Below are 26,205 nucleotides of genomic sequence, written 5' to 3' on the forward strand. Positions count from 1 at the left end.
AGGGTCTCACTGAGTCACTTAGGGCTTGCTAAGTTGCTAAGGCTGGCTTTGAACTTGTAATCCTCTTGCCTCAGCCTCCGGAGCCGCTGGGATTTCAGGCATGTGCCTTAAATCTAGCACTTGCTAACTGAAAATAGCCAGGTAAAAGGGCATATGTCAAACTATGAAAGAGCTTTTCTTCAGGGAAAAGAAACATAATTGCTATTCTGCTGTTTACAGTAAGCCATTGGTCTTGAGACATTATCCAGTTTGTGTTGCATTAAGAACTTCTGGGGCATTTGGAGAATGACCTTGCCTAGGTTGAGATTAGAAGAACCAGTGGTCTGAGAAAATGCAGGGAGGCTAGTAAGGAGTCACAGGACCAAGATTTGTCCCAGAAGGGAACATGAAGAATTTGGGAAGAAGAATCAATAAGTCTTGGTAAGTCATTGAGAAAAATTTAAAGTGATCAATGAATAAGAATGCTTCAAAGTGGTACCACAAACTAAGAAGAGAATTAATTGGTCTATTAATGTCCTATTATTGCTATAAGAAAATATCACAAATTTGTGACTTAAAACAGTAAAAATTTATTATCTTATAATTCTGGAAGCCAGAAGTCTGAGATTGATTTCAGTGTGCTGAAATCCAAGTGTCAGCAGGGCTGCACTCCCTCTGGCTATGTTGAAGAGAATCTTTTGTTGCCTCTTCCAGCTCTTGAGGATTTTTGTTTCATGGAACCTCTTCTGTCTTTAAAACTAGCAATGACCAGTCAAGTCTCTCTTACATCAAATCATACACTGACTTTCCGCCTCTCTCATAAGGCCCCTCATGATTTCATTGAGCCCACCTATATGATCCAGTACTGTCTTCCATCTCAAGATTCTTAACCTATTCACGTCTGCAAACATTTATTTTGCTTTCTAAGGTAACATATCCAAAGGTTCTGGGGCTTAGGATATGGACAACTGTTTATGTGTGTGTGTGGGGGGGGTACTTTTTTCAGCCTACCACAGTTGATATGCAGGAAGTAGGCCCAGTTAATGTATGTGATGAGGTTAAAAAAACAAAACAAAACAAAAAAACTTTGACAGTTGGGCCTCTGATTCCTGTCTGGAGATATTTTGGTGACAGAAGACTTTGACTATAGTCAGGTTGTCAATGAAGCCAGCAAAAAAATGGATCAATAGAAGAGCAGAAAATAAAAAGTAACTACTAGTTTTTCTTACTAGCAAAGTGCTAGCTATGTAAATTTCATTGGTTCTCCTGGTCTTAAAGTATTGTTAACTCTTGTATTCTGAAGGAACCATAAATTTGTCATTTCATTAGATTTCATTACTTTTGAAATTATAATCAGAATAACAGATTTATGTTGGAAGTTCGGTTTCCAAGAACTATATCAACGATGGTTAGATATGGTCTTTTTGTATTGTTCTGACCTTGTGTCAGTGTCTTATGTTAAGTCCCATAGCCTCTCCTCTATTAATTATCTGTTCTTCACAAAACTAAAGATACAATGCGGATAGGACTCTTGACTCTGCTGCCCATAACAAATTATATATACATTTTGAAATTCAATATTATAACTGTCTCACAAGCTCATATATTTTCAGTGAAAGTATAGAACACAGTTAATATTTGGGGTATATAAAAATGAAAATGTAAAGAGGATAAATGAAAATGTAAAGAGGATGAGCATGTTAGAGGGGTGTGTGTGAAGTACTTCCTTCCCAGATAGCAGTCTAACAAAGGCAGCAGTTTCATCCTGACTCCTTCACTCACCCCACCTCCATGCCTGCAATTGATGGTAGTGGCTGCTTTTTGGCTTCTGCAGTAGCTGTTGCTGTCAGCTACTAACTGGCTGAGGATAATTAGAGTTCCTCAGTCTGGAGCTCGAGCTTACTTTATGCTGCCATGACTCTGGCTGTGGGATGCTAGTGGGGCTGGCATGGTTGCTGCCCTGCTGATTTTCAGATTCTACCTTTTCATTCTGCACACGTGCAGTAATGTTTTAAGGAAAACCACTACTCACAAGTCTTCAGTATGCTTTTGCTTCAACAGTCTGGAGTTTTGTGTGTTCATGCAGCGAAATGTGCAAGGATTAAGGCTTGGGTGATTGAAATACAAAAGTACATATGACATAGCCCTTATCCTCAAAAAAAAAAAAATAACCAGTTCAATAGGAGAGGCAGGACTTTTATGCAAATATATGTAATAACAGAGTTACATGTAAAAGTGCTATGAGAGAGAGAGAGAGTGCGCGTGCGAGTGAGCCAGCATGTTGGTGGTTCTGCAGGAAAAGGTTCCTGATAGTGGAGACAATCCAGGATTTTTTTTTCTTATGAGTTAATATTTAAATTAGGTTTTTGTGAGTAGAGATGACATTTAGAATGAGGAAGAAGTTTAGGCAGATGGCATTCTGAACACAGATACAAAATCATCAAAAGATAGGAAACAGTGTAAAATAGTGAATGACATTGTTTTGCCTCCATTAGAATAGAGAGTAATTGGGAGAGGAATTGTTTAACCCTATGTTATAGATATTTACATTTTAAAGGCTCTATATAATAGGATAAAAGTCTTTGAATGACATTGTGAGGAATTTGGTGTTCATAGATTTATTTATAAATTGTTTTGTTTATTTCTCTTTCCTTTTTAATAAATCTCTTCTAGATGTGGTGTATTATTTTAATTACTGTTAGATTCTATTTGTCAATATTTAATTTAGAATTGTAGCATTGCTATTCCTAAGTGAGTTTGCTCTATAATTTTCTTTTTGATGCAATCTGTCAGGTTCTGGTATCAATGTTACTATAGCTTTGCAAAAAGAACTTGGAGAGTACCCTAGTCATATTTCCCTTATGCTGGAAGAGGTTAATGATAGGGGAATTATCGGTTATTTTAAAGGATTGGCAAATTGTGTTATGGAACCATCTAGGCCTTGCACATGTGTATGTGTCCAGGTATGAGTACAACTCTCACAATTCCCTTTATTTGTGTGGTAATTGTTCTACTAGATTTTCTCTCTACTGTAAGTATTTTGCACACCATAATTTTAGAAAATTATCTCTTTCATTCAAGTTTTGACATTGACTTGCATCAAGATGAGAAAATAAATCTTTTGTGGTTTTTAAAATTTCTTCTATTTTGGCATTATTTGTTTTTTAATTTTATGTAATTGTATTAACCTCCCTAATTTAGCTATTAAGTATTCCCTTAGTAAGCTGTGTAAGTACTGGATTGTCAATTTATCTATTCTCTGTGTCTATTTCTTCCGTTTAATTTGTACTTATGCATACTAATTCCTTTTTATGTTTTCTGTAGTTTGTGTTTCTATTAATTCCCTAAGTTGGATGCTTGCTTTATTTTTTATTGTTCCATATTGGCTAACAAACTAAGTCTATAAATTTCCCTTTCAGCATGACTTCAGCTATTCATAGGTTTTAAAATATACTTGTTTTCTAGGTATTATTATTTTTTTCTTCTTTGACTCCAAGATTATGAGGGAAGTTTAAAATTTTCAGAAGGTAGGACATACCATTTTTTCTGCTTTTGTTAGTAATTTGTAATTCTATTGCACTGTGATACAAATGATGTTTTGTGTATTTTCTTATTTTAAGGAATTTAGTCATATTTTGTTTATGGAATAATACACATTTTCAAATTTATGGCCATTTGATGGCTACTAATAAAGAAGGTATTTTCCATTTTCAGGTGTAGATTTTGTGTGTATGTGTAATACACATACATACATCTCTTACCCCTTACATACATACACACACACATACAAGACACGATCTGACATTTTAATTATGTTATTCAGATATTCTATACCATTACTTTTTTGTCCACTGATTTATCATAAATAGAATGAGAGAGATAATTTCTTTCTATTAATTGGTTTCTGTATTCTCTCCCAAGTCCCCAAAGATGTTTCAGGGGGGATGGTTCTTCATTCTGTATGCTGCCACATGCATTGTCAGAGATTTAGCATCCCTGCCTTCTACACAATAAAGGCCAGTGGAGTTCTCCTGTTTATTTTGACAATCAAAAACACCCACTAGTGTCTTAGGAACAGTGTCATTTATAACTGAGAACCACTGATGTTTGGAAAATATGTGCTTTAAATGTTTTTTTTCCCCCTCGTTCACATTCTGTCTGTATATTCTATTGTGTGTATTCTAAAATTTAAAATTGTTTCTATTTGTGTACAAAAAAGTGATTTTTTCACCCCTGGTAATGGAAAAAAAAAAAACTATGAAATAGTGATGCCGGAAGTAACAAACAGTCATGGAGAGCTCAAATTATTTAACTCAGATCCCCTATTTTATGCCCTGTGTTCAGGTCCAGGAGACTACAAGGGATACAGATAAGCTAACTCTACCAGAAGCCTTAAAATAAATACATATCTCATATTTCAACACAGAGTCCTAACTTATTACCACCTGCTGCAATTAATCTCTCAAAGGGCAAGCTATATTAAATTGACAAGTTATTGAATGTAAATTCAGTTTACTAAATAGCATTTACACATGTAAATTTAAGATCTTGCAAGGTTCTAAAATAAACACCTAAAAGCTCAAGTTTCTGAATATACAGAAAAAAAAGGAATTATGTTGAAAGGGAGTGGAACGTTAATTGTTAAAAATAAAGTTTGAAGTTCTTTGAACTCAAAATGAGCTTACTAAAATTGTGTGTAAACATTGAAGACGAAGTATAACAATTTTGAGGCAACTTTTGGTTAGCTCATCAGAATTTGAAAGACTCCCCCCAGATGTATGTATAGGATTTGAAACAGCTTAACTGAGGCTAACACATATTGACATCAAAGTCTTTTGTAGGGAGGTTGAAAATGACTTTCCCTGCTATAGAAAGGAGAAAGGTGTGTATTTTTAGATATTCACCTGAGCATACAAGAACTGTTCTTAGTGCAGCTATTCTGGTCAGCGGTTGAAAATACCTTGCAGAGAAGCTGCTCCAAATCGACCGCTGGTGAGAATTAAGTCATACTATGTCAGTGAATACTGCATAACATTATTTGTTGATTAGAAAAGGGTTCATTAATTTTTAGAAGAAAGAAAAAAAATACTGAAGGTCAACTGACCATGCACACATACATTTTTTTTTTTTTTGAGAATTAGGATATGATCGATTCCATTAATAAAAAATGAACATAGAGTGACATTTAATTGATCTTTTATGGTAAAGCAGGTGAAATCAGAATTTTGTATATCTGATATGAGCATTCCAGGTTATGTCCTTAGACTGTAGACTTAGAAATCCCCTGACTCATTCTCTCAGTCTAAACCTGGACTTAGGTTTTTTAGGTCTTCTTTCCTTCAGAAGAGGCAGGATCACCAGCTGCTTGCACCTAGGTGCACCCCTGCACAGAGCACTCACAGCCCTACCTCTGTGCTCTTTGCTGTTCATATCCGTGGTCATTTTGAAGAGCATCTTGAACTCTTCCCTATTCTAGGACACTTCTTTTGGTGAAGTCACCTAGTTCCCAGTTTCCTTTATCCTTAATAGGGCTTTTTTTTGTATTTGTGTTAATTTAAATTTTTATTTTCTAATTAATAACTACAACTGTTTATTTTGTATTTTTTAGAGATTTTTTGAAGATCTCATGTTGTTAGCAATTTCTCCCCTTTACGCATGCTCTTGCTTCTCTTGAAGCAATCATGCATGAGCCACCTAAGCAAGCATAGCTCTTTGTGTTTCTGTCTCCATGAACACCTGTTTCATGTCCCATGTTTATCTACCCCTGATTCCTTGTGATTTCATAGGAAATAGGGAGCAGAGGCAGCGGTAGTAAGAGGTCACAGGAAGATCTTCTGCATGGAGAAGACACTGGCTCTATTGTGAAAATAGTAGAAATGCATCTGTTGAATATCGGAGACTGAAATAAGTCTTTGTTTTTGGGCCTGAGAATTGTGGTGTGTAGTTCTGAGCCTCAGTTTACAGTGATAGTGTATCTTAGGATCTTAGAGTTGGAAACTTAGGAAGGGTAATGTTGAATGTTATCTAATGTAAATTACTTTCTGATACATGAATCCTCCTTCCCATATCTCCAGCAAAGTTGAAAATTAAGTCTCTGTTTGAACACCTTTGGGTGCAGATATCTTACTCCTAAAACCATCTGTTCTGTTTTGAGGACAGAAAATCTTTCATTTTATTAAGCCACTATTCTTCCTCCATGACTTCAACCTATTATGGAATTTGCACACAGTGAGTGTTTAGTAGGTCCTAGATAATAGTCTATACAGTTTTAGGTAAGTAAGTGTTAATTATTTGATTTTACTGATAAGGAACTATATTAGTCAATTTTTGCATCACTATGACCAAAATTCCTAACAAGAACAACTCAGAAAGAGGAAGGGTTTATTTTGATTATTTCAGAGGATTCAGTCCATGGCCAGCTGGCTCCAAGGTAGAAATATCATGGAGAGAGGTTATGGTGGAAGAGAGCTGCTTAGTTCATGGCAGGCAGGAATGAGAGAGGGAGAGGGAGGGGAAGGGGAAGAACACAGGGGCAGATTTAGTACCCAAGCTCATGCCCAGTGACCTACATTCTCCATCCCTACCTGCCTACAGTTACCACCCACCCACGAGTCTATTCAAATTATTAATTCATTAAGTGGATTAATTCACATATGAGGTTATAGTCTTCACAAGTCAACCATTTCCTTCAGGCCCTACCTCTGAACATTGCCACATTGGGGACCATGTTTTCAAAACATGGGGTTTTAGGGGCACAATCCAGATCCACACCAAAACAGGAATCAGGCCGTAGAATGGCTAAGTAGCTTACCCAAGGTTACATAACTAGAAGAAAATAAGGAATTAGAATTTGTATGCAGGCAATAGGATTTCTGGACCCATGCTTTTAATTAACAGTAGAATACCCATTAAATGTAGCAGAACGACTGGAAACAATATGAAACCAACAAATCTTCAAGTTATATAGTCCTGGAAATCATTGCTGGAGGAAATAGGAGGCAAGATAAAGTTAAGACAATAATAATCGAATATCTTACCATTAATATCAGCAAAGGTACCTACTAAGTGCTGGCAATCTTATAGAGGTAGCTGATAAAGCAGTGCACAAGATATACCAGCTGGGCTTTAATGGAGCTTATATTGTCGAGGGAGAAGGCAGGCATAGACAGCTATAAACAGAAAAACATAAAGATAGCTAGAAAGTGGAGGTAATGATCAGGAGGTGCTAAGGCAAGGTGATTTGGTTGTACCTTTTAAATGATGCTGCTTTTGATAGGAAGGCCTTTCTTAGTAATAGCTGAACTGAAAACCAGTATTTGGAATTTCATTCATTATTATTAAGAATTAGAAATAATAGTGTTCAAAAGTTTTAAAAATTTTAGAAACACAATCCTCTTGGACACAAATACATTTTCCCCAAGTTGCCTCTTCTTTTATATCAAGTATACAGTTGAATTTGAGCCATCTCTTAGTTGACAAGATTTTATTGACATTTCCAGACTCAACAGAAGCCAGCTGGGTCTCATCTATCTTCATGTCTATGGTATGAGTTTGATGACCTCTTGTTCTTCCCAGATTGTCTTCAGATCTATGCATCTTACTTGAATCAGAAGCCTGATGGTTTCAAAGGGCTGTCCTGTGCAGTCAGATAAAGTCCAATATAACCTAGTGCTTGTTGTTTCTCTCCCTCCCTCTAATTACATATTACACACATCTTTTGTTGGATTGTTCATAGAATCAATCACGTCTCTGGTTCCCATTCCCTTTTCTCTGTAGTTTCTCATTTTAAACATCTCTTTGTTCCATGGATTCTGTAATTGTGGATAACTACGGTAACTGTGGCTGCAAGGATTTCTCTGTGAGGACTATCAATCAGGATAGGGACAAGGAAGCAGACAGTTGTCAATTAATTGAGAATGCCAAGAGGTTGAAAAGTCAGCCAGGGATGCTGTAAGTTAGCTTTCTGTCTGGAATATTCCTTCTGCCACAGTTTGCATCTTCATCTTGAAGATTTGGCTAAAACAGCTCATGGAGGTTATAGTCTAATCCATTTTATCCTTTCAATCTTCCCCCACCCCCAACAACTGTTTCTTTAACCTACCCTCATTCCCTACCTTCCCCTTGGCCTTCGCATAAGCAGCTATGGTCTGGATACAGTGTTATGGCGTAAGGCCTCTAGTGCTCTATGGCATGCTTTTTCCTATATACTTCTCTTGGCTGCACTGAGCTCCTTGAGGTCAGGGACAAGAGACCATGCCATACTTTTGTTTATTTTATTATTATTTTATTTTTATTGAGGTGAATTCACAGAACATAAAATTAACCAATTTAAAGTAAACAATTCAGTGACATTTAGTACATTCACAGTGTTGTGCAACCACCATTCCTATCTAGTTCCAAAATATTCTCATATTCCTGAAAGGAAACCCTATACCCATTTGGCAGTCTTTCCATACTCTCTTCTCCCCATAGCCTCTGGCAACTACTTCTTGTTATATTTATTTCCTTGGCACCTTGCATAGTACCTGGTTCAAAGTAATTTTTTTTTTGCTGGAATAATGAATGGATTAAAAGTTCTGTAGGGAGAAGAACTTTTTATTTAAATTGCCTTATTCATTTATTATATTTTGGACTGACCACAAGTACCCATCTGTGTCCTGGGTTCAGGACATGGAGTAATGAACAAAATAGACAAGCCTCTGCCCTCATGGAGTTTATAGTCTAACCCAGAGCTGGCTGATAGTTACATTATATGATCCACACATGAAATTTAAACTTTCTAATAGCCACATGTGTTGATTTCCTATTGCTGCTATGAAAATTATCACCAACTAATGACTTACAAGCTCTAACCTAAGTTTATTCTTTTTTTTATTTATATATGACAGCAGAATGTATTACAATTCTTACTACACATATAAAGCGTAATTTTTTCATATCTCCGGTTGTATACATAGTATATTCACACCAATTTGTGTCTTCATTCCTGTACTTTGGATAATAATGATCATCACATTCCACCATCATTAATAACCCCATACCCTCTCCCTTCCCCTCCAACCCCTCTGCCCTATCTAGAGTTTGTCTGTTCTTCCCATACTCTCGCTCCAATGCACATTGCCCTCAATGGGCTAAAATCAAGGTGCCAGATAGGCTACATTCCTTTTAGAGTGATAACATATTATTAAGTCTTGCCACATCTGATGTGGTTTACGCAAGAGCACATCTCAGTTTAAACTAGACGTATTTTCTGTGTGCCTGTGGCTACTATCTTCCCTGTTGGTCAGCATAGATCAAGGAGGATAGTCAGAGATTAAAAATAATTATTTCTAGTGTGATATATGTTAAGAAAAATTGCAGTGCCCTACAAGATTTTTGCATTCAAGGGAATCTGACCTTATTGTGAGGTGTGGGACAGTTTCCCAGAGAAAGCAAAAACCTGAGTGACAAGAGGAATGCATCTTAAAAGCAGAGGGAGTGATTACATGCTCCCTTCCCCTTCCAGTTTAACACCTTTAAATAGCTTCTGTCTTTCTATGGCACAAGTCCACATCAAGGAATTTTTACCCATGGAAGCAGGGAAGTGACGGGGTTGGGTATGCATTTCTTAGACAATTACCCTGCATGTTCATAAGATCTCATTTTCTTAACTCTTAATATTTCTTCATCAGTTTTGTTTATAACTGAAGAAAATATTTTTGGTACATTATTTTTTGTCACAAGTTCACCTTAGACCATAAGGTCAGTACATTGCAATAGAACATAAACTATAATGCTTTTTTTTTCTTTTTAGGTTTTAGAAACATATGTTATAATATATTCCTAAATTGTGCTTTCATGAATTCTCTCCTAGGAAACCTCTTAGGCACAGTGCAGGCACATACCTTCATTCCTTATCACCAAGGTGACTGTCGTGCCACTTGTGGGGTCCACTTTACAGAGGAGGAACCTAGAGTCATATTTTAAGTGGCCAGATAGGCAGTTTATTGGACGAGGAGAACTACAGATGGGAATTTGCCAAATTACTGAGGAATCTTTATTTGTTCCACTGGTATTAATCCTCCTCCTGCTGTTTTGAGCCATTGGGGTAGATAGGAGCTTTTTAATAACTACCATGTAATAGCATCTTGTAATATTCTTCTCTTAAGAGGAGTGTAAGGATGGGTAGGTCAGCAGCAAGACTAGGGGTACATCTTAGGAATAGTTTAATACAGCTGACTTCAGGTGGCTGTAAGGAATATGGGAATACTCCCAATGAAATCTCCTGTGTCACTTAGTACTGTCCAGAGTGTGGCTGACCTATTTTCCCTGTGTCAGGAGTTGGGCCTGGAGGGCAAAGAAAGGAACAGTATTTACCTGGTTTGTTGTATGAAAACCATGTACCTTTGGCAAACCTTCCTTTAATCTCTCACCTGGTGAGCAGGTAGTGCTTTCTTCCTTTTTCAAAAAGGACTGAGACTTAAGGTACTGGATGAAGCCAAACTTCCTAATAGTCCTCCTCAAGTCTGTGCAGGTCTTGCCTCCTTCAGGAGGCTGTGTGGGTCTATTTTCATAAGGTTAAATGTTAAAGGGACAAGTGATTGATTCACTCCTTACTGGACACTTATAATTTTTTTTCTCTTAAAACTTAGTGTTATTTAATTATAGATGCTTAAGATGGATTTTATATTCAGTTTTAGGTCAACTTTAGCCCAATGAGCTTTGAGGATACATTTGGGTCTCTTTCTTTGGCTTCTCTCCAGTAAGCTGTTGGTTCTTTTGCTACTGTCCCTGTCCTCTTTGACTCTGAACGGTCCTAGAAGAGGCTTTTCCTGAGTCTTCTGGATCCAGGCTACTGTGTGTGTTCCTGACACTCTTTATTTTCTTAGTCTTGTTTCTGTTTAGGCTTTACTTTGGAGAAACTTCCACAAGGGAAGGAAAGAAAACGTATAGCGTTTGCCAGCCTATTTCCCATTCTGTTGCCTTTCAGTATGACACACAGTTTCTAGAACCTTCAGCAGGCACACCTAGAGGACAGTTTGGAGTCTCCCAATACAGCTGCCAATCATTGTAGGAGAGGTTGACAACCTCCATTGTCTGCACCCCACATCTCTGCCTTGAATCCATGTAATAAACATCCCCACAGCGGTTCCTGGGGACGTTTCCCTTCTATGATTGAGAATGTATGAGAGCAGTGGTTTCTTTTTACCAACCACTCAAGCATGAGAAGTATTTAAATAGCATGGATGCCCTGACTGGGATTAAAGTTGAAAACAAAATGTGTGTTTAAGTTAGCAGTGGGAGTTTTCAAATTCTGAGTGTTCTGCCTCTCACAATTTTGATGCATAGTGGATTACAAAGATTGAAAACTCTAGAAATAGTATTCATGACATACACATTAAATCATTTCCACTAATGTCTTCTAAGCATTGATTTTAACCCAAAACATTAATTTTAGTGGAAACTAATGTATTGTACATTGAAGGTCAGCTAATTGAGTGGGTATATGCCATTGAGCTTGTGGGCTGGAAGGATCCTTTCATTTGTAGAAATTGCTGACAATACTGGACTTTCACTAATTGGATTGGAAAAGCTATTTGGTAGTTCTCTTTCTGAACTGTCATCTTTATAACCTTTTAGGACCCCTGCCTACCTGAAAAGTCCTTCCTTGGCCTCTTGTTATTTTCCCATCAGATTGACACATATATTATTACATTTTAAACAGCACTTAGTCTGTCATATGGAGCATTAGCCTTGAAGATTTGCAGTCCATGCTGGAATTTCAAGGGGGAAAATTGGTTAAATGACAGGAGAAATATGGCAGTTCATGAACAAAATTCTTTCTGAGTTTCAGTTTCTGTTTTAGTCATCCATATCTCTGTCACTAACCTCATTAGGTAAGGGCTTAGAGGCATTTTGTACAGAATTGGCATATGTTTTGGTGACAGTGGCACACATTTTAGCATCTGAACAGTGATATTCCCTCTTGTTTGGGGGAGCAGTCATTTCAAATGCTTCTGATTTTTAGCTTGAGAAATTAATACTGTGAGATGTATTTTGCCTCCGGAGGCCTTTACAGCTGGATCCTGAAGTTCATCTCTCTTCTCCCATAAGTCTGGGCCTTCCTCAAACTTCCTCCAGCAGCCGTGAAGGTCAGAGAATCGAATCAACTTCTCTGGCAGGTCTGGAGTTTTGGGTACTGTTCTTTAATTTATCCTGAAGTTACCAGGCCTCCGAGTCAAATTACAGACTACTACAGGTTTAAATCCTTAAGGAACACTTCTTTATTTGAATGATAATGGAAAAAAAATAAACTGGCCACGTTCATATTGAACATGGACCATGGAAGGAGCATCCATAGCCCTCAGTGGGTGACTGGGGGACATACTTAGGGTGTTGTATTGCCAGCTTACATCTAGAATAGTTCATTACTACTGAACAGATGCATCCTGAAGTAGGTCATCATTGTGGCAGGGCATGAGAATGCACACATTTCTTTATTCTTGCAGTGACAACCATTGCATTTTATCCATTGCTAATTTTGACAATGTCATACCCTCTCAGAAATAGGAATACATGACAATAGTGAGTCTTGGAAGCATCTAGAGGTAAAATCAAACTAGCTCCAGAGGATTCATAAAGCACTGTCTCCTTGGTACATTCAAATAACTCTTTTGATGCAAAGGCATGGAATCAGAGGAAGGAGGGGAACAAGGATGCAAGGGGTTCTAATATAGGTATTTTGGGATGCTAGAAAAATTGGGTGTTAATTCATAGAGGAACATCAGTCCTGTGAAAAGAGAAGTCACTGAGATAAGAAAAATGGACAGCATGTGGACATGAAGACATGACATTTAGTGAGTCCTTGTCATCAACAGTGATTAGGATGCAAGCTTGATATTAGTTTTCCATGGTTTATGTGATTTTCTTGACCAAGCAGGGAACCTTTGGAGGAATAGTAGCAGTTAATATCACACATGATATTGTTTCTGGAATGTCTTATATTTTTAGTACCAGTGAGATACTTCTTTGTCCCCATGTGCCTCTAAAATTTTAAAGAGAATCAAAGAATGCATAATTTATATCTGTCCCAGAGGTAACAGAGTGACTCAATGATATCTATGAAGGGATGATTTTAAATTTCATGTCTTATGCAAGAGGTGATTTTTATGTGAAAACTGTGAGAACTGGCCTCAGGGATAACCAGATAATTATCCCTCTAACAGCAGAGATAGATTCCAGAGGGACTGAAGCTGAGAGCTGTGGTAGATCAGCTATGCCCTTGTGGTTCATGGTTGCCACAGTGGAGTACATGGCAACAGATGCACTGCACAAAACACATCCTGCCCTCCCTCTGGAGAGGGCTGTTGGAGACCTTGTGTGTCTCAAAAGGTAGGTGAGCAGAGATTTCCTGTGGAAGAATCCAGGGCAAGGCTGAGTGAGATGTTTGTTTACAACAGCAGCAAAAAAAAAAAAAAAAAAAAAATTGCTTTCTCCACTCTGATCCCCGAGGTGCTCACTGATAATCAGATGATTGTCAGGAGTGCTGTGACTGCCCTGGATCATCCTTTCTATCATTGCACTAGAGCCTGGAACCTTCCACACTTAAGCCCTGTGGTGTATGGAATGCTGGATTTGGAAAGGGCTTAGTGCTGTCCAAGGAGCAAGAGGGCAAAATAATATACTATTGTCCTCAGCTTGGTTAAGTCAAAGTTTTGTTCTCTGAGCCAAGCAATTTTTAGCATAGGTTTTAATCATTTTCTGGTTATTCATCACCCCCACCCCGGAAAGTATAGGTCCAGAGGAATAAAATCTTATAACCTAGTGGGGAAGGGGAGCTTGTGTAAGCGTTGAAGGGCTGGTGGAATGTGAGAGTTTTCTGTTTTTTTTTTAAGGTTGATTTTCTATTTTGTTATTACATTTATATGTATTGGATATCCTTGTATCTATATGTTTTTGTTTTTATATAGCAATTCTCATTTATCCATCAGGGTATGCTCTTGATAAGCCAAAGGTCTCTTTGTATTTCTAGGAGAACTTTCTCCTAACTAGACTGTCACTGTCAATCACCTACTCCTGCTCTGCATCCTTTCTTCCTTTGGCTTCTAAGATATGTCTGACTCTTGCTCCTCCTACTTCTCTGATATGCACATGTACACAAAGCAAACAAATGTTTAAGGATTGCTGGAAGGGACTTTAGAGATTATCCATTTGAACACCTTCATCTCTCAAATGAGGAATTGGAGGCTTTTTTTTTTTTAAATCTCTAGTTTCATAGCAGTGTGACTGAGAAAGGGGGAAGGCTATAGGCAGGAAAACCCTTTAAGAAAGGCTGTTGATGACATTATTACCCTATATACACATATGTTATATATGTGTATAAATATTATATGGAGCAACTCTGCACCATGTACAACCAGAGGAATGAGAAGTTGTGCTCCATTTGTGTACAATATGTCAAAATGCACTCTATTGTAAAATAAATAAATAAATAAATAAACAAAAATAAATAAGTAATAAATAAATAGAAAGGCTGTTGAAGTATTTCAGATGAAAGGTGAGTGAATGGATGAATGAAAGAAGGAATATATTCATATTTAATGACATACGGCTATTTAGTATCTGTTATGTTTTTGTAAAGCTTCTTTTCCAAAGAGACCTCAGCCATATTTCATAAAACCATTCATTGAAACATATTGAAACACAAATATTTATTGATTTTCTACACATATTGTAAGCTCTGGGGATTTGACTGGCCTGCACCCATGGGTGGTGGACAACATGAAGTCATTAGATTGTGCTTTCCCAGTATGCCCAGCCTCCCAATTCTCCTTGTTAGACCTCTGGATACCAGTACTGATAGATAAGCTATTGGCTTTGAAATGAAATCTGTTTGCCTTCTTCTACCTAGCGTCAGTAGAGTGAATTTTAAAAACTTACTGATTGAGGAGATGAAAATAATAATTGTACTTAATAGGCACAAAACAACAAATTAGTATAAGAACTTGAATTTTGGCAGACCAAGAGAAACACAGCACTGGAGTTTTAGGACCTGCCCGAGATGAAAGAATGGTGACTGTGTAGGGGATGTGTACTTTTTTGGAGCTTGGTATCTGATTTGTGTGGCTTTCTTCTCTCAACTTGTGATCGATTTGACCCTTAGAAGTTCAAGTGGAGTGGGCCAATCTCATGATGTTTCTGGGAGGAGGTTATCAGCCTGACATTGGTTTGGTTAAAGTACGTTTTTTCTCTCATTTAGTGATGGAAATGGCCTGGGGACTCTCTGGCTTTCTTCTGAGGGCAGCTGACATAATGGCTGAAGACAGCTCCTCTTTGGCATAGCTAAAATTTTAAGTCAAATGTTGTGTGTTCTTAATGAATGTTGTTCTAACAGGCAGTGTGTTGCTTCCTGCTTGCTGCTGGAGAAGGTCTCTTATGTTGGGAAGGGAAAATGGCTTCTGGATTAGTCTTTGGGCACAAATCATTTATCTGACATCTTTTATCAAAATATTGTGGCACTAGTTATATACTACCCTATGTAACTCAAGTTTATAAATAACAGTTCCACTTGTCAAAGAATTGAGAAAAGAGTGTTATTCTATCACAAAGAAAGATTCATCGCTTAGGGATTTTTCATATTATGATTTGAAAGTATAATAGGTCCACATTTTTGTAGCAGGGCACTTTTCTGTGGTTTTTAGAGACCCACAGTAAACCTCTTTAAATGTCAGAAAGCTTTAAAACCCAAACAGGCTGTAGTCTCATTAGGGAGCAGTCTGGCTAGATTTCACAAATTGAAATATTCTGCCATAAAGTTTATTGTAAATGAAATGCAAGGAAAAGGCATATGTGTGTGATTCAATAACTATCAGGCTTGGGGTTTCTAGGTTGTTGAATGCAAAGATATTCAAAGTTACATGATCATACCCTGACTCCTGTTATCATGATTTACAAATCTAATTTATACATTCTGTATCTCATTCTTGCAGACAGTGGGGAGGGAGCAGTGTAGTCTTAGATCCAGCAATGATCCCTCCTCTGCAAAAACCCCTATCTGTACCTTGGTACCTTTCCTTTAAATTATGAACGTTTGTGATTCTCATTCAAAATGGAGGTAAAACAATCTTTGAGAGTTACATTAATCATTTCAAGTAATTTAAAAAAAATTTAACAAATGCCTCTTGGCAAGCAGTATATTTATTGGATATGCTTTTGTTCATTTTAAAACATTAAATATTTAAAGCTACTATAGAAAGGCTAGATAAAAGGGAGAGTGATTGAAGTCATCAGGCTGGAGATCACCTTTTCTAAAAAACAATGATAGAGGTAAAATGAGACTAAAAAATAAATGCTAATGCGGAGAAAAAGCTCTTGATGCTGACATTGTATAAAAATATGTTATTTTGCTAACTCTTCAAAGTGTAATGAATATGTTCTGATACCTTCCTGTTAAGCATTTTGTGACCTGGATTTTACTCCAAGCTTTCCAGGCCACTAATGTGGTTTTACTTGTATTGTTTTTTCCCTCCATCCATTTTAGTGAGTTTTAAAAAGTTTGTGGAGGGACCAATCAGACAGGCATTTTTTTCAAATTATGAATGAACAAATTGATTTATTGGATGGAGTGACATTTTCCATTGGTTGTCTCTCCTTTGAAAAGGTCAGATTGTTCAGCTTATTCTTATTTTAGATGGTCTGGAGCTGTATTGAAAAAATAATAATAGGTAGGGCTTTAGCCACAAGAATTGCCAAAAAGTAAACCAACTCCAAAAATAATAATCACATACCTTTACATTTTACACTAGTTTATAATTTGCAAAGCACTTTCACATCCATGAACATTTAAAATACAAATATAGTTTCACTTAGCATAATCTGCTCTAATGCCATCCATTTCCCTGTAAATTCTATGATTTTGTCATTTTTTAATTCGGAGTAATACTCCATTGTGTATAAATGCCACATTTTTTTTATCCATTCGTCTATTGAAGGGCATCTAGTCTTGCTATTGTGAACTGTGCTGCTAGGAACATCGATGTAGCAGTGTCCCTGTAGCATGCTCTTTTTAGGTCTTTAGGGAATAGACCAAGAAGGGGAATGGCTGGGTCAAATGGTGGCTCCATTCCCAGCTTTCCAAGAAATCTCCATACTGNAATCAAAGTGTGGAATATGATATGTCAAGAAATTTGTAATGTTTTGAACAACCCACAATAAAAAATAAAAACAAACAAACAAACAAACAAACAAACAAAAAACAAATATAGTTCAGTAAAATATTAAACTTGCCAAAGACCTGTACTGTGGGCTTTACATAATTGAAATGTCTGAGATAAATTCATTTATAAAGAGAAAGTTTTTATGTTATGGTTTATGGTTTTGGTCTAGTCCATGATTAATTGGCCCCATTGTTTGGGGTTTTTGATGAAGCAGCACCTCATGGCCTGAGTATGTCATGGATCAGAACTGCTCACATCACAAGGTGGGGGGTCCAGGGAGAGGAACAGGTTAGGGTCCCACAATACCTTTCAAGGGCACACCCCAGTGACCTATAGACCTCACATTAGGCTCCACCAATTAAAGGCTCCACCACCTCTCTTGCCTCTGTGGGGACTAAGCCTTTTAACACAGGGGTCTTTGTAGGCCATTAACTTTGAAACCATCCCATAGAACTTGCCTTCTGAGAGTGGGGACAGCATCTTATAATTTTCTTTTCTTTGTCGATATTAGTCCAGGTAATTCCATGATCTTCTAGCCTTAGCTTTTTGTCCTTCATAAATCACAGTTTATTTCACAAATAAACAGTGTTCTTTCTGTATTATTGCAAATGTACTAAAAAAATTCTATCAAAAGATAGACACAGTGTTGACATTGAGAAAATAATACTTTGTATAGTCCAAATCCAGAAATAAAAGACATTATTTACCCTGGGGGGCCCATATTCCTTAGAAGTACTAGTATAATAGAGTTCATGTTATATAGCAAGTGTAAGATTCATTGGCCTAGGCGTTCATTAATGGTTTGCCTTATGATGACTATACTTGAAATCTTCAAAATGCCTAGAATTTGTGGCCAAGTTCATTTGAGTTTTACCCCTCACAACCATGGAATAATCATGCTTTTCAAGATAGCACTATGACCTCATTGAGAAATTTCTAAAAATCTAGTGTCGAATATAAATGAGCATATTAACTCATGCTAATAAATAACAAATGGGGAAAAAATGTGAACACTAGAGCAACTTACTTATATCCAGAATCTGTATAAGAAAACACAATTTTTGTAGCAAAAACATTTAAAACTTGGCTCAGGAAAGCAGACATTTCTTAAACTTCCTATTCTTAATTATCATCAGTCACAAGTTATTTTGCTACTGTAATATGTATGGTAGTTATAAAGATCAAGCATTTAAAAACAAGGCCAACAAATAAAACTGAAAAGCTCATTAAAATTGCTATAACAGGTGAGAATCATTTTCTATCAGTTGGTCCTAAGGGACATTTACTGTGATGTCATGTTTTCGTTTGTCTGTTTGTTTTCTAGCATAAACGTTGATGAAGTGCCAGCAGCTCCTAGTTCTCCTCGTCTTGGTATGTGCCTACCCTGCCCATGGATTTTTCTTTCTTTCTTTTCTTTTTGTTTTTTTGCCATCCCCATGTGATTTTGACTAGTGTGCTAATTTGGAAGCTCACAGACAAAATAAGGAAGATTCTGCTAACAATGGATGGAAATCCCCCAGTCCCCAAAGTGTGTCTTTGTGGGTACTGGATCTGTAAACCCTTTGGTGACTCCACACCCAAGCCTTTCACTGTCTTCCATTTAGCTCTTGGGATCCCAAGGTCCCACTCTGGATCCATGAGGATGAATGAGCCCCAGGCCCACACATTTTTGTTTCGTGAACTAAGGTTCTACTACACCTCTCAGCCCACAGAAAGAAGGGGGAGATGTGTGTTTCATGTTCAAAGCTGCACTTCAGAATTCCTCTTGGCCTAGAACCTGATTCCCTGGCTTGCTCCCTGGGTCCTCCCTGTTTCTGGCTCGCCGGCCTTCCTCTCATTCTATGAACTCGCCAAGCAGGCTCTTCCCAGCCTCCTCTTGCTCTTGCTCTTGCTTGGCCCTTTGCCTGGGACGTCCTGCCACTTATCTTCTATCTCATCATTCAGCTCTCAATCCAGATATCACTTCCTCAGAGCAGCCTGTCCCATGACAGCACCTCTTTTGTTTTCGGGAAGTCCTCTCCTTCACTGTTTATTTTTATATGCTGTGTCCATTGTCCCTGTGCTTCCCCGCACTAGCAGAAGCCCTATGAGAAGAGAGACCTTGCTGATTTTTCCTCACCTTCCCCTCTCATAGAGCTTGGAAGGGACTGGTGGTGGCATTCATCAGACACTCACTGAGTGACAAGATGTGACAGACAGCAGTGCAGTGCCTCTGCTTCCCCATCACAGCACGCATGGTCAGGGCCTGCAGAGACCAGCCTGGAAAGTTGTCCATCCTCTAGGGCAGCTTTTCTTTTCAAATATTTGCCTTGGAGATAAACTTCTGGAACATAACTTTCTTAAGTTAAGAATTAATGCTACTTCTCTGGTAACAGCTGATTCAGTTTACTAATTGAGAGCAAAGAATAAGTAAACACTGTTTTATTTAAATAAACAGAAAGAGTCTGAGATGTTTGAGAGGCTAACTCCTTGGCAATCTACATTTTTAAGTATTCCCAGCTACCTAGATGTACTCACCCCGTGCCTCCACAGTCCCTGAAGGCCACAGTTTTTCTGTTAAGGCACTCCCCTACTTTGGAAAGTACACAACACTTCCTCGTGCTTATTTTAGGCCTCCTACTAAAATTCTGTCTACCTCTTGTTGCATTTCTTGACTGCTCCTTGGGGGCTCCCTTTTCTATGATTGTTAGTACTTGCTGATGCACTTGGTGCATGCCAGTGGCAAGTACAGTGGAATCACACTCTTATATTGTTGTCCATATTAATTATTATTATACTCACAGGCCACATTTAATAAAATGCCACGTGTATGCAGGCACTGCTCTGTATAATAACTTCTTTCACCTATAGCAGTCCTCTGATGTTACTGCTTTTATTATTCCAACATATTGTATCTGTCCACATCTTATGGATAAGGAATCTGAGGCCAGAGAGGTTATCCAGCCCTGGGTAATATAGTCACCTGCATGGAGGGTCAGGATTTGCTCAGGGACCAGGCTCCAGGACATGTTCCGCCTCCCCATCTGCTCATCTGCACAAGCACAGGGGAGCTCTTTGTTGGCTGCGCTGGTGCCTTGGCACTTGGTGCATGCCAGTGGCAAGGACAGTAAGTGCCCTACACAGAGTATCCCCCCAGTTGGTATGAGGATAAGAGGGAGCATGCAAGATCTTAGAATATAAGCTGTAGGTAATCACTGTGAAGATACAAAAGGAATCCCAGGAAGTTGCTGAATTTTTTCAACAATAAAATAATAATTCTCTAGATCTGCCTTTTGGTTACATATTTTATTCTGTCCCTCCAAGAACTGTAAGTCAAGAAGCAGGACAACAAATAAAAGAGTGGCTTTTGAGCAGCTTCCAGAAAAAGGTGCAAGTACTCTGGGGTGGGGATCCCTACTGAGAATAAGAAAAGTGGCTGCCAGGAGAGATGAAGGCATTACAGAAGGCCTCTGTGGCTTTGTGAAACTTGAGGGAGTTTTCACTAATTAGTCCAGTGACCTTGTTACTTAAGACAAGCATGAACACCTGATCAGAACACATCCTGGCTGGCAGCATGCAGCCTGTTTTACAGTTACTAATGCGTTGTTTAAAATGCCTTCTCTTCTAGAGACTGTCCCACTCTTGAACAAAGCAAAGCCAGTTGTTTTAGTCAGCATTTTTGCTGCCATGACCAAAAGACCTGATAAGAACAATTAGAGGAGGGCTCATGGTTTAGAGGTCTCAGTCCATAGATAGCCAGCTCCTAGCTCTGGGCCCAAGGTGAAGCAGAATGTCATGGCAGAAGAGTGTGGCAGAGAAAAGCCACTCAGGAGTCACAGGAGGAAGCAGAGAGCTCTGCTCACTAAGCACAAAATGTGTACTTGAAAGGCATGCCCTTCCAATGATCCACCTCCTCCAGCCACACCCCACCTCTCTACAGTTAGGACCAAATTAATCCCTATCAGTTAGGTTAGGCTCTCATAACCCAATTATTTCATCTCTAAGCTTTCTTGCATTGTCTCACACATGAGCTTTTGGGATACACCTCATATCTAAACCATAACACCAGTAAATAAATGGAAAATTAGGAAAAGTATTTGCAGGATATGATATGTGAAGAGATGAGTGCTGATTTCCTTGTTAAATAAGAGGCACATATGTATCAATCAATTAAAAAGAAGTAATCCATGGGCTGGGGTTGTGGCTCAGTGGTAGAGCACTTGCCTAGCACAATGTGAGGCACTGGGTTTAATCTTCAGCACCACATAATTAATAAATAAGTAAATAAATAAATAAATAAATAAATAAGTTATATTAAAAAGTAATCCAATAGAAGAAAATATGGAAAGAATATAAATGGACAGTTCAAAAAACACAGTGGTTGACAAACTTTAATGATGTTAGTGATGGGAACAAAATTAAAATAAGACAGTATTTTTCAATTATCAGTTGAAGACAGTTGATGCTATTCAGTAATGGTGTGAAGCTATCATGCTGTTTGAAGGAGTGTAGATGGAGAAAATATTTCTTGGTGGTGTTTTAGTTCTAATACAGGAAAATATATTTTATATTTTTATTGTAGTCAAAACTTAGAACTAATCAAAAAGTACACTAATAGGAATATGGGTATTGTTAGTGTACCTGTTCAGTAGAATACAAGTTGCCATTCTATGCCAGTTACGTGGAACAATGATATACGAATATCATATATAGTATAAGCTCCTCTGGATAAAATAATAAGTGTTTCCATATAGTTTAAGCATGTATCATAAAATATTCACATGTGTAAATATGCAGATACACATTTTTGTATATGCAAAGGCTGTACATGAAACAGTTTGTGGTCCTTATCTCTAGAAAGTGGGACTGTGGTGAGAGAGAGCTGACGTTTCTTGCTTAGGTTTTTTAACTGGTTGAAACTTGCAGTTTAATTATATATTACTTTTAGGAATGGGCCATAGGGAATACATAAAGTACTTTACTAAAGAACATTGTTTTATTATTTCTAAAAAGTTACTTAACCTGATAAATTAGACATTTTTTTTCTTGTAGTCCATGCTTCTGGCATGTTGTAATTTCTTTTGGAAATTAAAGTTCTCTTTGTTACAAACTGTATACATTTTTCTAAGCCCCTATATGACACCCCCTCCCACCATTGTTCTGTGTGGTTCCTCTCTACTGTAGCACCTCTGGCAATGAAGTTAAAGGGAAGAAATCCACAAGTTCTCTGCAGTGTTTGTTCTCACATTCACAGCTTTGGATAGTTATGATTTGGCATAATATATGTATATACTTCAAAATAATAGAGGAAGTATATTTAAATACCCATTTTCAGAAGTTGTCTTAGCTTCCTGAGAGACACTGAAGTCTAAATCATTAGTTTGGGGCCACAGACTTAGTTCCACATCTGTCTGAATTTTGTAGTCTTCTGTGTCCTACACAAAGTAAAATTGTGAACCAAGTACTGGATTCCGGTGTAGTTTATAAAGAGCCAAGGTATAAAACCAGTTCTAAGAGGATAATTGAGCACTGAAAATGCAAAAGAAGTACAAAGGCACTAAATAAGGGGGCCTGTGTTTTCAGGGGCTATTTTTGTGGCCCATGACCTTTGCACATTTGGGGGGTCAGCAGGCAGGGGTGTGTTTCTCTCTGAGAGCTATCTCCTCATCCATGTTCTGGCGCAGCTGAATTCTGCAGAGATGTGCCAACAGGCCAGATGTGTGTGAATTTGCCAGAGATAGCTGAAGGAGTACTGCAGTGAACTGAGAGAGTCTCTAGTAACATATTTTTGCCCTATTTATGGCATTCTTAGTTATGGAAGCCAAATAGTTCTCAGAGAAGAGGGACAAGTGTTCAGAAGAGTGAGAAAGAGAAGAGTTTTCTCATGTTGTCTTTATCTTCCTTAAAGGGACCAAGTATGGGAGAGGATGTAAGTGGAAGAAAAGAAATGCTCTTTGATCAGAAAGGAATATCAGTCTCAAGACTGTATTGGTCACCTGGTAAATGGACGTCTGCTACTTTGAAACACCAACCTAAGAGTTTTATTAATAAAAATCTGTTTCTCCTTAATCTCTATCTTTTGTTGATTTCCCATCTGTAATTTGCCATAATGATCTATTTTTGCCCCTGACCTGAAAGAGTGGAAAATGACAAAAAGAAAAATAATGAATAGTCGGTCTATCTGGTGTTGAAAGGTAAAAGGATCTCCCTGTCACAGGAAAAATAAAGTATGCCCTAGCAACTAAGGCAAATAGCTGAGTGATTCACTGTCATCAGGTTAGAAGTGCTGGACTTCTCCTGACACCAGTACAAACCCAGACCCATCCTGGAAACGCTCTGGCCCCTTCAGAGTGTTGTGCTGGGATGTTCGTCCAGCCTGACAGCCTGTCCAACCTTGCTGTGCCTCAAAGAAGTGAGTGGCCGGCTAATTGTTTTCAAATTAACTGCTGCTCGAACAAGGACACCCAGAGGAATTGTTCAGACTGGAGACTGCAAAATTCTTTCAGCCAGTGGAGCCCTGTCATCAACACGATAGCTGATAGCCTCACTGCTAAAAAACTGTCGGCAGAAAGGTGCTTCTGCTGGGCGGGAAAAGGCAGTTGTCAGCTGGACACTCTTTGCCTGGCATAGACATTTTGTGGTCTCCCCAGAGGTCCCCAACTCTGCAGATCCTGCCTTCTGGACAGCTCTGCACTGGGTTGGTTTTCCAGCTCCCAGAGGGCACCTTGGGGCAGCCTTCCCCTCAGCATCCTTCATGGCAGGGTTCTGGCAGACGGGCTCTTCTCCCATCAACACCAGCTCTTTTTTTTTTTTTTCTTCTTGTGACTTCCCACAGTGGGGCACTGGGCATAAATTCACCTAAACTTCAGAAGACAGGAGAGGGTGTGAGGGTAGAAGAATGTCAGTTTAATACTTAGTATAACCTGTGGCCTCCTAAATGACACACCTCCCTATGTCTTGTTTCTCACCATTCCTGTTTTTCCTGCTTCCAGTCTCAAAATGAATCTCTGCTTTCAGCTCACCTCCTTAAGTTGCTGGAATCTGGCAATTTTGACTCTAAGGTATCTTAGGATATAACCCTTGCCAGGGATGGGAGAGGCCAGTGTGGTGCTGTTCCTAGCACTGTGTGCAGCTCCTGAACCAGCTGGACCTCTGATTTCACTCAGAAGTAGAAGATCAAAGCTACCTGATTCTCATCTCTGCCATCCTTGCCCCTCCTAGACAGGAGCCCCCCCCACACACACACACTCATTCCCGAACCTGTCAGGGAGTTGCTACAAAAAGAGCCATTCTCCCCCTGCCCCCTCCTTGGAGATGTGACTTGCTCCTCATCTTCTGAAACCGTTGCTGTGATAGGCAAGCTTCCTGATGGCCTCAGGCTTCTTTACCCAGGTTCCCACCGCCATCACTTCTTGGTCACATCCCTTCCTTTGCCATTTCAATTCCCCCAGTCCTTCTGGATGAGGTAATGGAATGTACATTCTCCTGATTCTCCATGTTTCTCCCATCTTAAGGAAAAACTCTCCTGACTTGAGGCTCACACAGTTTTCCTGGCTCTTGGGGAGGACCCGCCCCTGATCTGCAACATGTCCACAGGGTCATCTCTTTGCATGGCATTGTGTACTTGCACCTGCTTGTTCAAACTTTCTCCATCCATGAGAATAAGTGTTCTTTTCTCCACCTACTTGAATCACATCTAGCTAGCTAGTCCTTTGTGTCTCTTTCCAATAACCTCTGCCAGTAGAAATTTTCTTTAATCTTAGCGTATTCATTCTTTGGCACATGACCATATGTGGTAATTCTGACAGTTGACTTTTACTTTGAATTATAATTTACATCTTCTAATATTGTTGAATGTTTTAAGTGTTGTGTTAATAACATCCATGCTTATATTGTCGAGTTCTTCGAGAATAGAACCTTTGGGGAACTTTCTTTAATATAATTATCATCACACCTAAGCCTTGTATTTAAATTCCTGAAAATGTTTTACTGAACAAAATAACTAATCATGAATGAATGAATGTTTCAAGATGTTGGGAGAGCTTTGCTTTCTTTTGTTGCTGAATTTGCCAGCTATGACCTTTCTAAACAAAATTTCTGATGCAAGCTCATAGTTCTAACTTACCATGAAATTTGACAGATTTCTAGTAAAGTGGTTTGAACTCATCAGAAAAAGAATATTTTTGATTAAACTTTACAAATACAAAACAAAAGTTGTAGTAGAATTAAAAATAGCGTCTGTATTCACCATCATCTCAACAAGTAGGAAAATACTGCAGCCTTAAGGGAAAGCCTAACCTTATATGGTATTAATCTCTGTAAAATGTTCCTTTTGTCTTTTTGTTCCATAATAGAAAAGAAAAATTGTTCTTGAGTTAAAAGAGAAAACTGGACCAGTAAGCCTAGAAACTTCTTTTAATTGCTCACTTGTTTTTCTAGGAGCATCAAAGAGAATGGGAATGATTAAGGGTTTAGGGGATAAAAATACTATTATTTATGTCTCATGATACAGTGAGAACTCACCACAGGATGCTTTTTGCTATACATTGAACATTCACTGCTATCAAAGTCCTTTTCATTTTAGGAAACTGTACCCAGATGAGTAATTTAAGTAGGGGAAGATTTGGAAGACTGAGAACTGCTAAACGTGGGAGGAGGGGGGAGGGAGATTGCAACCACTGATCCGTCCTCTACTTTGATTTCTCTGCTCTGTGCTATCTCTAGAAAGCAGTATGTTATCCCTCACTGCAGCGGAACAGATTCATACATATTTACTAGTTGCAAATTATGAATGTGCAGCCCAGAGAGTAGCAGTGTTCTTTGTCTTCCTACTTTTCTTCCTCACTAATGATTCAAAATTCTTTATATACTCAGAACCGGGAGACTGGTTTTGTAGCTTGTCATATCCTTTGTACAACCAATTAGGTCTTTGTCACTTACATGGAATTTTATTTACCAGTTTGGAAGCTTATATGGAGGTAGACTGAGGTTTTCTCCATCCTGTGTCCAGCCTTTGATGTAATGATTTATGAAGGTACTAGGAGAGATATTG

General features: G+C 38.3%; 1 protein-coding gene across 4 annotated transcripts in view; it reads left to right on the forward strand.

Annotated features, from left to right (window-relative positions):
* Enox1 (ecto-NOX disulfide-thiol exchanger 1) overlaps positions 1–26,205 on the forward strand; it is a 443,331-nt gene that overhangs the window by 83,806 nt on the left and 333,320 nt on the right. The window contains exon 1 of one of the 4 annotated variants that reach the window (XM_048800958.1): positions 18,468–18,545. The exons of the other annotated variants lie outside the window; for them this stretch is intronic. The gene's annotated coding sequence lies outside the window, so the exon portion shown is untranslated. Of the gene's footprint in view, positions 1–18,467; positions 18,546–26,205 lie in introns of those variants that run through there. 4 annotated transcript variants of the gene reach the window in all.

Source organism: Marmota marmota, unplaced genomic scaffold (assembly GCF_001458135.2).
Source record: "Marmota marmota marmota unplaced genomic scaffold, marMar, whole genome shotgun sequence".
In the NCBI taxonomy this organism is placed as follows: Eukaryota; Metazoa; Chordata; class Mammalia; order Rodentia; family Sciuridae; genus Marmota; species Marmota marmota.